The sequence below is a fragment of the Heterocephalus glaber genome, unplaced genomic scaffold (genome assembly GCF_053883595.1).
Source record: "Heterocephalus glaber isolate CG9 unplaced genomic scaffold, H.glaber_assembly_v1.0 deba00001504, whole genome shotgun sequence".
Taxonomy (NCBI): Eukaryota; Metazoa; Chordata; class Mammalia; order Rodentia; family Bathyergidae; genus Heterocephalus; species Heterocephalus glaber.
Genome location: NW_028258324.1, coordinates 59,717,381 through 59,733,008, shown reverse-complemented (window position 1 = coordinate 59,733,008; position 15,628 = coordinate 59,717,381). Strand labels below are relative to the sequence as shown.

The following is a 15,628-nucleotide window of genomic DNA, read 5'->3' as shown; positions in this document are numbered from 1 at the left end:
TTTCCCACGGTTTTTTCCAGCCTTCCAACTTGAGTCCATTATCCTTTCGATATTGATTTTTATAGGATAACAGGTTCCTGATTTACAGCTGTCATGATACAATGTAGTGGGGGAAACACTTATCTAAATGTCCTTTACTTGGACCTGCCAGGGGGCTATAGTTTTACATCTCCAGGTGCCACAGTGGTACTCTCCCCCCGCCCCCCCCCCGCCACTCAGAACCACCTTCTGCCGGACAAACATAGAAGTGAATGGGATGTGGTTTTGTCCAACTCATAATTTGGCATCCTCCTATTCCTCTAGCTAGACTCCATGTTTCCGAAAACATACTGTACAGACTTAAATTGAATTTAACTTGGCTGGTATCAGGACTCTTGTTGATTTGGCTTACCACCCTGCGCTGTTAGCCATTCTGAGTTCCCAAATTTCTGTTTGTGGTGCATAGGGGTTGCTAGCATCACTTTTCTGAAACCTTATTAGCCACAGAATTAGCACAAGTATGGTTTTGTTTCCAACCCAGATCATGTAAATTATTTGTCCTTTTTCAGTCTTATCTTTGTTTCTCCTGGTCTGCCGACGACCTTCTATTGCTTTTCTGTGAGGTCGTCCTTTGGAGGGGCAGCTTTGACGTGGCTGTGATGCATCCACGGAGTTATTCCTGTTACCTTGAGGGCAGATGGGGTCATCAACACTACTGGGTAGGGTCCTTTTCACGTTGGTTTCAATGTTTCTGGCCTATATCTCTGAAACAGAATGAGGTCTCCGGGCTGGAACTGATGGGGCTTGAATGGCTGTGGTGGTGGGGTGGCAGCCAGGAGAGGTTCCCTGGTTTCCTGTTGTACCTGTTGTAGGGCTTGACAAGAGAGAGATTTAATGCATCACATTTTAGTTCAGGTTGGAGGGTGGGAAGCAAGGAAGGAGGTCTACCATACAAGACTTCAAAAGGAGTGAATTTTTTCTATAAGGAGTACATCTGACCTGAAGCAAGGCAAGAGGAAGTAAGTCTAGCCACTTTTCTCTAGTCTCCAGCACATATTTTGTCAATGTTTCCTTTACAGTCCTATTTATTTTTTCCACTTGTCCTGAGCTTTGTGGCCGATAGGCACAGTGTAGTTTCCATTTTATATTTAATGTCTTGGCCAACATTTTAGACACAAGGGCTGTGAAGGCCAGGCCATTGTCGGACCCCAGAAAGCGGGGGAGGCCAAATTGGGGTATGAGCTCATGGAGCAGTGCCCTTATGACCATGGCAGCCGTCTCTGTCAGGGTAGGGTAGGCCTCTATCCATCTGGAGTAAGTGTCCACAAAGACCAGTAGATATTTGTATTTGAACGAGCTGGCCTTTACCTCTATGAAGTCTACCTCCCAATGTTCTCTAGGCATAGTCCCCCTTAACCGAGTCCCGACTTGTTTTTCCTTGGGATGTGCATTTACCTTAGCACAAGTGGGGCAGTGGAGGAACACCTCCTGGGTCATGGCAGACATCTCTGGAATATGGTATTTTGAGGTAACCAGTAACCTTAGCTTTTTCTCTCCCAGGGAGTAATGCCATGTAATTGTTGTATTAATTGCCTTCCCAAAGCCTGTGGCAGACATAGTCTATCACCTCCTGTTTCCTTCCAATTATCTTTTCTGTTGTGGACATCAACCCTTGAAAGGAGTCTTAAGTCTTCCTCAGAGTATTGTGGCTCTTTGGGAAGATAATCTAGTAGTTTGATTGGAAGAATTTCGAGTGTCCCCACTGGTTCATTTGCCACTTTTCGGGCCTCTAAGTCTGCAGCCTGATTTCCAGCCACCTCATAGCCTTCCCCTTTCTGGTGTCCTTTGCAGTATATGACAGCCACTCTTTTGGGTTCCCATACAGCCTCTAATAGATTCAAAATTTCCTTTCTATTTTTAATTGTCTTTCCTTCTGATGTTAATAATCCTCGTACCATGGGGTTCTGGGGGCTCAATGGAATGGAGCCCTGACGTCCTCATGTCATCTCCCCAGTCTCTAGTGACAGTACCTCAGTTTCTTTTTTTGTTCAGTGGGCAATCCTTTTGCTAATGTCCAAATCCTTTGCACTTAGCACACTGATCTTTTCCCAGTGGGGGTCGTCGTCCCTTACCTTGACCTTGGTTTGGGGTTCTGCCTCTCCCTCGAGGTTGCTGTTGGTCTCTGGCGTCCAAGGCCACGATAGTGACTTTTCCAAGCTTTTTAGCCATCGCCTCTTCTGGCAAATCCTGATTGACGAAGACTTTTTGGACAATACTAAAGAGCTCAGTCCTATTTTTTCCCTCAAATCCCTCTAACTTCCGTAACTTTCGCTTAATATCTGGGGCCGACTGTGACACAAAAGCCAAATTTACGATGGCAGAATTCTCTCTGGCATCTGGGTCAATCAGAGTATAGACCTGGTATGCTTTAAGTAGCCATTTCAAGAAGGCGGTGGGAGATTTTGTATTTCCCTGAAGAACTTCACTCACCTTACTTAAATTAGTAGGTTTACGAGCCACCTTGCGAAGACCCCCCCAGGAGATGCTGGTGATAAGTGTTCAGACTGTTCCTACCTTGCTCAGTGTTTGGGCCCCAAGTCAGGCCTTTTCCAAGGCAGGATTTCTCATAACCTGGCCTGCTGGTTGGGGTCAATCCCTGCCCCTGGCCCTAAAACCACCGTGGCGGCTTCTTGGAGGATCCGGTCTCGTTCCTAGGTGGTGAAGAGAACCTGTAACAGTTGTTGACAATAGTCCCAAGTAGGGAGATGAGTTTGAAAAACTGAACCAAGGAGATCAATGAGGGAGAGGTCAGAAGTAGTGAAAGGGATATAAACCATGTCCTGACCAGGGGCTACCTCTCTCAGAGGTAGGACCAACATGGAGTCAGGCATGTTAACCACAACAGAGGATGGAGCTGGCCCCGCCAATGGGGCTCAAAGAAGGGAAGTCATTTCTCCTGTTTCCACGAGGGAGGACCCCGGTGGGGCCCCAAAGGGTTGACCTGAACGAGTGTGTGGGGGAGAAAAAGGGTTGCAGGGAGAAAAAGATGAGGAACAGGGGCTAGATTGCAGCTGCAGGGGCAGTGGCGTAGGGTGGCAGTGAGTCATCCTCTGGGTCACCTGGAAAAATCTTAGGCTTCTGGTTAGTTTCAAATCTGCCCGGAGGCACTTTTCTGTTGGTTAAAACAGTGCATTTCCATTGTAGTCCACATTGTGTGACCCATTTAGGAGGGTCCTCTACCAAATCCATCCAAACATCTATGTAAGGGAATTGGTCTGGGTGTCTGGGCTTTCCTGTGACTACTTTCCAGACCTCCCTGACCTGAGAGGGCACAAAGGACCCTTCTACAGGCCAAGGGGATGTGGTTCCAAATGTTTTAATTTACAAAGGGTGTAGAGTTTTCCCTTAGAAAACCTCACTCCATATTTATCTTCCTTTACATTAGAGTAAACCTGTCTGAAATGGGCCAAAATACACTGAAGAGGACTAATGGATTTTGGGGAGGTACCAGGGATCGAACTTGGGTCCTTGCTCTTGTGAGGCAGGCAGCAGAACCACTGAGCTAAATCCCTGGCCATGGATTTTGAATTCGAACTGTCCATGATAAATTTTGACAGCTACTGAACAACAGACACTGAACAAGGAAGACACTTCTCACTCTCGCTGTCCCACTCACCATTTGCTCCACACAAACAGAATGAGACCTAACCTGGGAGCCGGGGTTGTCACCGGGACTCCCTGGACAAGAGGCTCGACTGCCGCGTCCGGCACCTCCTTGTCCACCACGTCGCAATCCTTTCAAGAACCTGTTTCAGTTCTTACCTTGCAAGGCTTTCCCCAGAACAGAAACAAAACTTGGCACTGGATGACTTTGCAGTCGGAGTCGTCCGAGAGCCTGTCTCAGCGCCGGGCCCTGGAACACATCAGGGTGGTCGTCCTGCTCACTGGCAGCTCCGATTGGAGGACTCCAAGCTCGGTCGTTTCCAGCATCTCGCTGGGGCCTCCAAAAATGTTGTGCCAACAAATGGACAGTGAGTCAAAAGATTGAATGCCAAGTTTCTATTTCGCCGATGGGGTCTAATCTCAAGGATGCAGCCCCAGAGAAGGACCCCGGACTTCTTTTAGCTGCAGTTTTTAAGCAGTTGCAGAACCAGGAAGTTGGCGCTCTCTCTCGCTCCAGAGGCGCAATCGGTTAGCCCAGTAAGCGGTGAGGGTGGGGGCGGCAAGCGCACTTACAGAAGCAGAACGGCCGCTATGGGAACAGTACATTTTGCAGGTTTTCTCGGAACACTTATCTTGACAACAACACTTATCTTCACAAACTACCTGGGGGTTGAGGCAGAGGTCAGTGCCATGCATAAATGGAGATTTTATTAAAAATGGAGGCACAGAGGCTAACTTGACTCAGGCTTCACAGCCACCACCCCTGTCTCTCTGTCCCCATAGATTAGTCTGCTCTGGACATTTCCTGTGGACATAACCATGCAGGGCCTCTATCTTGTGAGTTGAGGTTCCCAATACAAAGACAGTGGCCCTGCAGGATGGTGCCCAAGAGGTCATGAGAGGAACCAGAAGGAGACTTCTGACAGGTGGACACTCTGAACCTCTGGGAGACCCTCCTCCATGTCATGGTGCCCATGGTTTTGAGCCTCTGCCATCCAGCTGTGAGCGTTTCTTCCTTTATCAGGATCCTGATGTAGTCACTCAGGTGGATATGGAACTGGGAAAATGGCTACATTTGCCAAATCAGTTCTGCAGCAGACTGAAGGGGCCTAAAGGTCACCTCTTGGCACCTGCTTGAGAAGTTATCCAGCAGATTCAGAGGTCTGGGCATTAGGAGATTTCCTGGGAGCCTCCTGTCATGCCTGCAATGGGGGCACTAGCAATTGTGTGTCCCCAAAATAAGGCCTAACTTGAAAATAATCAGTCTTGAGAACTAGAAATCAAAAATGCCAGCACTGGGCCAGGTGTGGTGGTGCATGCCTATCACTTAGGAGGCTGAGGCAGGAGGATCATCACCAGTTCCAGGCCATCCTGGGCTACATAGTAAGTTCAAGGCCAGCCTGAACTACATAGTGAGATCCTGTCTTCAAAACAAAAGCAAAGGGCCGGGGATTTAGCTCAGTGGTTCCACCGCCTGCCTGGCAAGGGCAAGGACTTGAGTTCAATCCCTGGTACCAAAAAACCCCAAAACAAAACAAAAGCGAGTCAAGAGAGTAACTGCCCCTTTTGACCTGGCCCTTCCTCCTAACAGCAAAACCACCAACCAAACATGCAAGCCTCTGGGGCCATTTTAGATCTCAGCCATAACAGTAGCCTGACTGAATGTTTGGGACCCTTAACTGGAGAGTCCTGTCTCCCAAATACATCAAGATATGTGTGCTGATGAAATCCTAGGCCATGGCTTCAAGGACCAGATCTGCAACATATTGCAAAAACTCAACATCAATACTCATGTTTTTTTTTTTTATTGGCACATTTTAGAAACACATAATGATAACATTTATCACAAGGAATTTGTACCTGTACGTGATATATCTTGCTTCTTTTTTTCCCATTCTCTTCCCCTCCCTACAACCCCTCTTTCCCTCCTTATTTACCAAAGCTTTGTTTCCATTTTTTCCTTCTATTTTCACTTTTTTTCTTGTCCCTTCCTTCCTTTCCCCCTCCCCCTCCCTTGTTCCCTTCTCTTTTTGAACATTTTCTCCCCACTTCCCAATTTATACACTTTATACATTATACATTTTATATAATTTATATATTCCTTTTTATGCATTTTGGTCCTTATTTACACTTTTGTTTTCTCACACCAAAGAAACAATGAGATATTTAAAGGTGTGTCTGATTTCACTTAAGCGTATGGTCTCAAGGTGCATCCATTTAGCTAGAAATGTCTGAGATTATCCTTTGTTATGGCAGACTAGTACTTCATTGTGTAAAAACCTCCCACATCTTCTTTATCCACTGGTTGGTTGATGGGCATTTGAGCTGTTTCCAAGATTTAGCAATTACAAACTGTGCCACTATAAACATGGGTGTGCATATATCGCTGTGGTGTGATGCTTTTAATTCTTTCAGGAAGATACCAAGAAGGGGACTAGCTGGGTCAAATTGAACCTCTAGTTTTAAGTTTTTGTGGGGGTTTTCGGGGTTTTTTTTCCCATTAAGTTTATTGGTACATTTTAGGTATAAAATACAGTTACATTCATCATTGGGATCTTGTACCTTCACATGAGTATCTTGGTTCTTATTTTTTCCCCTTCCCTTACCCTCCCTTCACCCCCTCCACCCTTCCCTATTTGCAAAGACTTTGTTTTCATTTTTTTCCTTTTCTCATATTTTTTTCCCTTCTTTCCTTCCCCTACCCCTCCCACTTCCCCTGCACCTTTAGACCTTTTCTTCCTGTTACACAGTATCAGTTATACATTTTTAAATTACAATATCAAGACCTAGGAGACATTATCACAGATTTTACAGAATTTAAAAGGATATAGAAAGCATATTTCAAAAATCTGTTTTGAAATAAATTTGACAACTTCTAAGAAGTACCTTGGAAGACAAATTAATGAAACTAACTCTGGAGGAAATATCAAATTTGAATAGCACCTATTAAAGAAAGTATATTCCTAGCTTGAAAACCTACCTATATGACAACAGCAGGCTCATATACATTTTAACTGATAAATTATATCAAACAATTAAAGCAGAAAAAAGAAGGAACACTTCTCCCCTCATTTTAGGAACTCGATATTGTGCTAATCCTAAAACTGGATAAACATAATAGAAGAAAAAAGTATGAACATAGATAGAAATTTGTTTAACAAAACAAACTCTTAGAAGTCAGATCTGGCAGTATGTAGAAAGTGGTTTTGTTATAGGGATGGCAGTGTTGGTTCAGCATTGGAAGACCCACCCCCAAAAGTCATCATTTTAACAGAGGAAAGGAAAAAGCCATATGATCCTGTCACTAGTTGGAGAAAAAGTATTGGACTCAATTCTACAGCTGTTCATGGTAAAGGCTATCAGGAGACTAGAAGTAGAACAGAAACTTCTCAACAGATTAAAGACATATACTCCATACTTCCAGCAAGAATGCCTTATATGAATGGAGAAGATAAAGTGCTTTCTCCTTAAGGTGGGGAACAAGGGCAGATATGCTTGTTCTTTATCTGTCCATTAAACTTTGAAACCTAGGCCCCACCAAAATAGTCTGGCAATAAAATGACACAAGTAGGATAGGATTGGCAAGGTAGAAGCAAAATCTTTATATGTAGATGAAATGATCATCTACAGAGAGAATACTAAGAAATCTCTAGGAGCCCCTAGAACTTGTATTTGAATTTAGCAGGATTAGAAAACACAAGGTATATATAAAAATTCAGGTCTGTGTATACTTGCTATAAATGAAGAATTGGATATTGAAATTTAAAAGTTATGTAGGAGTACAAAGGACCTAGAAAAGTTGAAAAACAAAACAAAACAAAACAAAAAAACACTGTTGGAAGATGTTTAGTACCTAATTTTAAGACTTCCTTCTAAAGCTACAGTAATCAAGGCAGTGTTGGTGTAAGGAAAGATATACAGATCATTTGAATAAAACAGAGAATCTAGAAATAGAACCACACATATATGGTCCACTGAGTTTTGAAAGATTTTTTTAACATTAGCATTTTATAGAATATAAACTCAATTCAAGAGCCGAGGAAGAGTTAGTGTTTTCAGCAAATGGCACTAGAACACCTGGTATCTGTATATAAAAAATTAACCTCAACCCTTTATTTCCATACATGAAAATAACTTAAAGGGATCTATGAACCTAAATATGAAAGCCTAAAAGTATAAAACTTTAAGAAGAAATTATAAGGGAAAATATTTATGAATTCACAGTAGGCAAGAACTACCTAGTATACAAAAGACATGATGTATAAAAGAAAAAAATTGATAAATGAGATTCCATCGAAATTTAGAACTTTAAATGACATCATTAAAATGAAAAGTAGTCCTTAAACAGACCATATTTCCAATGCATATAACCTATTACCAGAATATATAAAGAACTCTTACAGCTCATTAATAGACAACCCAATTAAAAAGTAGACATAAGAAGATGATAAATAGCTAGTACAGCACAAGGAAAGGTGTGCAACTCTAGAATCAGAAAAATACTAATCAGTACAATAACAAGACTGAATTATACACTCATTAGGGAGATGAAGTTAAAAGTTTTAAAAGCCTTGTCATGACTTTTTCTTTTTTGTTGGATTCTCCCACTTTGCGTTTAATTTGTCACGCCCAATGGATTCTTTCTGCTGGGTTTCCTGGGGTTGTGATCCTCATTGTCTTTTCCTAGGGTATTGTCTAAAATTTTTTGGAGTGCCGGTTTGATATTCATGAAGTTCCTGAGGTGCTCTTTATCATGAAAGTATCTTATTTCTCCATCCATTCTGAAAGATAGTTTTGAAGGGTACACCAATCTGGGTTGGAGGCTGTTTTCCTTTAGGGCTTGAAATACATCACTCCAAGCTCTTCTTGCCTTGAGGGTTTGCATTGAGAAGTCTGCTGTGATTCTGATGGGCTTTCCTTTGTATGTGATTTGTTTCTTTTCTCTCACTGCTTGTAGAATTTTGTTCTTCTGTTGGATTTCTGGAATCCTAATTATTATATGCCTATGTGTAGATTTTTTTTGATCAAGGCTAGCTGGAGTCCTGTATGCCTCACTTATCTGTGTGTCAAGTTCTTTTCCCCTCCTTGGGAAGTTTTCTCCCATCACTTCTGTGAACAGTTTTTTTATGTCATCTGCACTCTCTCCTCTTTCTTCATTGACTCCAATCAGTCTTATTTTATTCTTCTTTGCATCATCTAGCAGCTGCTGGATTGATTTCTTGTGTTCCTTTACAATTTTAAAGGAATTTTTCTTTTCCTGGTCACTAATTGCAATCTTTTCTTCTATATCTGAAATTCTATCCTCACATTGGTTCATTCTGCTGTGCAGACTTTCGATGGAGTTTTTAATCTCCTGGAAATCTGTTTGCATCTGTTTTATGGATTCCATTTGTTTCCTATGTTGGGATTCCATCATGTTCCTCAGATCCTCTATTTTTTTATCTGTGTCCTCTCTAGATTTATTAATCATGTCTTGCACCATGAGCAAAATCTCTGCTGTTATCTGAGAAATTATTTCTGATTTCATTTTTCCCAGATCCTCTTTGGTTGCCAATTCAGAGAGTCCAGGTGGTTGAGATTGTTCCATCTCATTTCCCTTTGGGGTTGCTGTAGGTGATCCAGAAGTCTGTTTTTGAGGCTTGTTTACATGTTTTCTCATTTCCATGGGGTGGGGTGGGGTTGCTTCTGGCACCCGTGTGGCTCATCTTCTCTGCCCTAGGAGCTTGGGATGGTGGCGGGGGAGCTTCCTTCTGGGTGCTGGGACTGGCTCACCTTCCATGCTACAGTTTAAATCTCTGTCCTGGGGTTGTCCAGAAATGGGGTCCCACTGACACTTGTTTGCAGTGGCCAGGTGCTACTTTTTCATGGGTCAGCCCACCAAGGTGGCCTGGCTCCCACAGCACCCAGAGCGGCCTGCTGAAAACAATGCTCGCTTTCTTCCACTGTAGAGGCCACAAGGAACACTGGGACATCTGGTTGCTCTAGTTTTAGTTTTTGAGGACTCTCCACATGGATTTCCACAGTGGTTGCATCAGTCTATACTTCTACCAACAGTGGAGAAGGGTTCCTATTTCCCCATGGCCCTGCAAGAATTTGTTATTGTGGGCTGGGGTTTTAGCTCAGTGCCACGATGCCTGCCTTGCAAGTGCAAGGTTCTGAGTTCGATCCCTGGTACCACACACAAAAAAAGAATTTGTTATTGATAACAGCCATTCTTTCTGGAGTGAGGCGTAATATCAACATTGTTTTAATTTGCATTTCTCAAATGACCAGTGATATCGAACATTTTTTCATATATTTGCCATTTTAACTTCTTTATCTGAGAAGTATCTGTTCATTTCAGATGCTCATTTGTTCATAAAGTCTCTGCTTATACCAATGTCTTCAAGAGTTCTACCTATTATACTCTCTTCTAGCAGATTTAGTGTTAGAGATCTTTGGATCTTTGATCCATTTTGATTTGAGTTAATATGTGGTGAAAGATATGGTTCTAGTTTCAGCCTTCAGCATGTGAAAAGCCAGTTTTCCCAGTACCATTTGTTAAAGAGGCTATCTTTCTTCCAGTGAAGTAGTTTGGCTCCTTTGTTAACAGTACAGTGACTGAGTATGTCTGAAGTTGTTGCATCTTCTAATCTATTCCACTAATCCTTGGGTCTGTTTTTTGGCTGTTTTACCATGCTATTTTTATCACAGTAGCTTTGTAGTATAATCTCAAGTCAGGGATTATAATGCCCCTTGCCTTACCTTTGTTGCCCAGAATTGTTTTTTGTTTTTTGTATTTTTGGGGGGGGGGGCCTCACCTGCATTTTATTGGTAAGCAAAAGTAATTGTTTCCATCAGAAAGAAAATATTTTCTCTATTGTTTTCTCACCAAATTAAACACCTGTCCATCCTTAAGATAAGTGTCCTTTCTAATTCTCCCCCCCCCCCCCGGGCAGGGATTCCTTAGGGAGAGCACTCAGAGGGGCTGCTCAGGAGACAAAGGCCACGCCAGTGTCCCCTTTGGGGCAGTCGTCTGTCAGAGTCCGGAAATGATTCTGAGAGATCACACTACAGCATTTTAGGGCCTGGCTTTTGGAGGCCCATTCTTCTGAAAATGTTTAGTAGTGGAAATCTCTTTCCACTCAGTTCATTTGAGCCTTAGAAACAGGCTAAAAATTTTAAGAGTTGGGCCGGGGATTTAGCTCAGTGGTTTCACCACCTGCTGCGCAAGCGCAAGGACCCGAGTTCGATCCCTGGTACCAAAAAAAAAAAAGTTAAAGAGTCAAGTAATGCATGTCACTGTAGGCATTTGATAAATATCTGGTGGATTAAATAGCAGGTAAAAAGCATGGCTAATGATTGAAAAGTTAAGCAGGTTGGTAAATTGTGTCATTTAAATTACTTTAGGCTTAAAAGTATCAAGGTTGATTTCCCTTTTGGTTTGAAAATGAGCTTAAAAGTCAGTTACTAAAAAGATCTTCAGCAATAACTTCTCATTTGAAATTGTCATTCTAAAGGTGTCAAAATGACTCCTTAGGAGGAACTACGTGCTGCAGGTATGGCCCGGCCTCCTTGCTTAGTGGGACGTGTGCCATACCCTAGAAGGGGCTGCAGAGAAGGGGAACATAGACACAGAGTGACCGGAGGTGCTGCCTGGCAGCGACCCATGCCTCACTGGTTTTTGAAAGCTACCAACACTCAGGGCCGGGGATTTAGCTCAGTGGTTTCGCCACCTGCCTCACAAGCACAAGGACCCGAGTTTGATCCCCAGTACCAAAACCAAACCAAAACAAAACAAACAAAAAAACAAAAGCTACCAACACTCAGGAGGCTGAGGCAGGAGAACTACTGTGAGTTCAAGGCCAATCTGGGCTTCATACCAAGGCCAGCCTGAAGTACATAGTGAGACCTTGTCTCAAAAAAAAAAAAAGCAAAAACTATGATGTGTGGAAATGGTATGCAATGGACCCAAAAAGCATTTGGGTCTGCCTCTCCATGGTTGGTAATGCTCCTGAAGGCCTGCATTTCTCTCCAGCCTGGAGGCAAAGGGAAGCGGCTGCCTGAGGTGTACTGCATCGTGAGCCGCCTGGGCAGCTTCAGCCTTCTTCTCAAAGGTGAGAATTTGGACCTCAGAGAAAGCAAGGGGAAGCCAGGTGTGGTGCATACCCTCCATCCCACACGCTGGGAAGCTGAGGCAGAAAGATTGCAAGTTACTTAGCAACTAAGCCAGATTCTGTCTCAGAAAAAAAAAAAAAAAGAAAAGGGCTGGGGATGTAGTACAGCACAAAGGCCCCTGTTCAATCCTCAGTATTAAAAAAGGAGAGAGACAGGGGAGAGGAGAGGTAGAAGGAAGGGCTGGGCCCAGAGGACCCAGGAACATGTGAATCTCCCAGTACTTCACAGTCTTGTTCTCTACCTGTTTGCCCCCTTCCCCTTCCCCTTCCCCTCCCTTCTCTTCCCTCCCAGGAGAAAGTCAGAACGGAGGAGGGCCAGCCCCAGGAAGTAGAGAAGAGGACAGGGAAATGGAGTTGAGAGAGGGAGGGGTGGATCCTCCCAGAATATGCCAGGGGGTTTAGTTTCTTTCCCTTAGCATTGTCTTGTGTCAAATTAGTTTCTGCTAGAAAAAAAAAGACACCTGTGATTGATGTAGATATGTGTATTTCAGTGTGTAAGTTTATTAAAATATTAATATAATTTGGGCCTCTTTCCTGGAAAAAGTGTGTGACACATAGAAATCGCCATATTGAGTCAGGTTAGCTGCCGCAGTGTTCTGGATTGGTGTATAGGACACAAGTGCTGTCCTATGTGATACTGATCTCAGAAGTTAGGTAGAGTGTTAGCATTATGTAAGCCTAAAATGTACTAATAAATGTTTTGCTATTTAAAAAAAACAAGTTAGGTATAGAAGCTGGGCATGGTGGGGCAAGCCTGTCATCCCAGCACTCGGGAGGCTGAGGCAGGAGGATCACAAGTTCAAGGCCAACCTGAACTACATAGGGAAACCTTGTCTCAAAAACGTAAAAAAAGAAAGAAAGAAATTAGGTATAGAATACTTGACTGGGCTGTGTGAGACCCTGGATTCCATCCCAGCTCCTGAGCAAACAAAACACAGGAGTTAGCCCAGTCAGTCACATGTCAAGCCCAAGGTCAAAAGGGCAAGGTACCCCCTACCAGCAACAGGAGCTACAGTGTCTCGGGGCTGAGGGAGAGGATAGGTGGAAGGAGAAGAATTGGGGCAATAACTCAAAGAACCTGAGAGCCTGGGCCCAGGTCTGAGCCACACATAGGCCTGCATCCTCCGGAAAGGCACTGCCCCCTGGTGCCCTCCCACAGCCTTGCCCAGAATTGTTTTTGCTACTCTAGGTCTCTTCTGGTTCCAAATGAATTTTAGGATTGTTTTCTCTAAATCTGTGAGATATGCTATTGGTATTTTGATTGAGATTGCATTAAATCTGTATAACAATTTTGGAATTATGGCCATATTTTTTTTTGGTACTGGGAATTCAACTTGGTTCCTTGCGCTTGCGAGGCAGGCGGCGAAACCACTGAGCTAAATCCACAGCCCTGGCCATTTTTACTATATTGGTTCTTCCTACCCAGGAACAAGGGATATCTTTCCTTTTTCCGATATCCTCTTCTATCTCTTTTTTTCAGAGTATTATAGTTTTCAATGTAAAGATCTTTTACTTCCTTCATTGGATTGATTCCAATGACTTTCCAATGAAATACTCAGGTATTTCATTTTTTGGATGCTATTGCTCTCTGAGTTTGATTTTGTGTACAAGAAGGCTATTGTTTTTTGAGTGTTGACTTTGTATCCAGCTACAGTACTGAATTTGATTATTAAATCCAGAAGTCTTTTGGTGGAGCTTTTGGGGTCTTCCATGTAGAGTATCATGTCATCCACAAATAATGATAGTTTAACTTCTTCCTTTCCTATCCTTACTCCTTTTATTTTTTTCTCTTGTCTAATTACTCTGGCTAATGTTTCCAGAACTATGTTGAATAAGAGTGGTGATAGTGGACATCCTTGTCTTGTTCTCAATTTTACAGTGAAAGCTTTCAGTTTTTGTCCATTTAGTATGATGTTGGCTGTTGGTTTCACATAGATGGCTTTTATCAGATTGAGATAATGACCATCTATTCTAATTTTCTGTAAGGTTTTTTTTTTTTTTTTTTTTTTATCATGAATGGGTGTTGGACTTAGTCAGATGCTTTTATTGAGATGATCATATGGTTTGTGTTCTTGACTCTGTTAAGGCAGTGTATTTCAGGACGCTGTAGGAAGGTCGCGAGTCGCGCGGAACACGCCAAATTAACCCGCACCCTGGCAGCAATCCACTGGACCACACACCCACCCACACCCACCCACACCCACACCCACCCCCTCTTCTCTGTACTGCCACCTGATTCCACACTACAAAGACGCAGAGGACACTGGACCACCAGACCACTGTACTGGGTAAGTTGGAGTCATCTTCACCTCCCATCAGGACCGGGACTATCTTCAGAGCAAGGGCAGCTGGAACCTGGAATACAACCCTGCAGAGTTCAACCCTACAGGAGGACAGGGAGCTCAACTTGGGACTTACAGCCAGAAATCTCCCTGAATCTCACAGGTCTGCAACTGGCTTGCTGAGACTAATTGACATATCTCCACACTGCTATCCATGTTGTCTATTGTGACAACAGAGACATACCTGGAAAGAGGCCCTTCATCTTCATTGTTATTTTTTATTCCCAAAATTAGTATTATTACTTTGGTTTTTTTTCTCTTTTCTTTTCTTTTCTTTTTCTCCTCTGATCTTTAATTTTTTTCCTACTGTTTGCAAATATTTGCTTTTCTCTCCTTTTTTCTCTTTTCTTTTCTTCTTTCTTTTCTCTTTCCTTTCTCTCTCTTTTACACTCACTGTCTTGCTGTCCCACATTGTTCATCTTCCCTTTTTGTCCCTGTTCTGGCCCTCATTCAGAATTCTTTATTTTCCTATTATTCTCTTTTTCCTTCTCGCTTGTGTCCTCTGGCCTCACTGCTAACCTTCCCCTATCCTTCTTCCTATCTGTCCCTCCCTCCCCAATCCCTTCTAACTCCCCATCCCGAAGGGTAAAGTTGTTATATTGAAGAGTTTATTCACTATATGTTGGGTTGGTCCTCAATCTTGATTTAATTCACACAGTTAAAGGTGATAGATTAATAACTACCACAAAATGTCACTTTCAAAAATGTACTTGAAGCAATGGTGTTGCTGATTGTATCACTTGGGCTAAGGTGTTGTTATTGATCTAGTCAGTGAACCTTCCTAGTATAAGGAAAATGAGATGGCCTTAGAGTCATTAGAGACTCAAAACTTAAAGACCAGCTATATCTAGAAGACACCTCTGAGAAGCAATCATTCCATAAGGGTTTTAATTACAAGCAACAAAGATACTTACAATAAGAAATTTCAAACTATCAACCCAGGAGTTAAACCAAGGACAGTATCAAAAACAAAAATGAGAGCCGGGGATTTAGCTCAGTGGTTCTGTCACTTGCCTTGCAAGTGCAAGGACCCGAGTTCGATCCCTGGTACCAAAAACAAAAAACAAAAAACAAAAAACAAAAAAAACAAAAACAAAAACAAAAATGAGAAGACATTTAAGCAAGGCACAAACTCAGACTTCCACCCCACCAAGGGTAAACCCTGGGGGAAATGAGATGGAAAAGTCCCATAACCAACCACCTGGATACCCTGAACTGATAGCACAGGAAGTAACAAAACAGATGGATGAGGCTCTAGAAAAATTCAAAGCAGAAATAATCTCCCAGATACCTACAGAGATGGTGAGCAGAGTGAAAGACATGATTAGAGGATTTAGAACAGAAACAGATAAAAAAGTAGATGAGCTCAGAAACATGCTGGAAGCCATGAATACCCAACATAAGAAAGAAATGGAATCCACGAAACAGATTTAAACAGATATTCAGGAGATTAAAAACTCCATTGAAAGTATGCAGAGCATATTAAGG

At 42.7% G+C, this 15,628-nt stretch overlaps 1 protein-coding gene and 1 long non-coding RNA gene across 4 annotated transcripts in view; one reads left to right on the top strand and one right to left on the bottom strand.

The window, feature by feature from the left end:
- Zdhhc19 (zDHHC palmitoyltransferase 19) overlaps nucleotides 1–15,628 on the top strand; it is a 54,725-nt gene that overhangs the window by 8,938 nt on the left and 30,159 nt on the right. For 2 of the 3 annotated variants that reach the window (XM_021254952.2, XM_087186646.1), the window contains exon 2: nucleotides 11,660–11,738. The exons of the other annotated variant lie outside the window; for it this stretch is intronic. The gene's annotated coding sequence lies outside the window, so the exon portion shown is untranslated. The remainder of the gene's footprint in view (nucleotides 1–11,659; nucleotides 11,739–15,628) is intronic. 3 annotated transcript variants of the gene reach the window in all.
- LOC110348317 (uncharacterized) lies at nucleotides 220–4,148 on the bottom strand. The gene is made up of 3 exons (XR_015441002.1): nucleotides 3,802–4,148; nucleotides 2,112–2,690; nucleotides 220–853 (listed from the first exon to the last, which is right to left on the bottom strand). It is a non-coding gene; the product is annotated as an uncharacterized LOC110348317 (long non-coding RNA).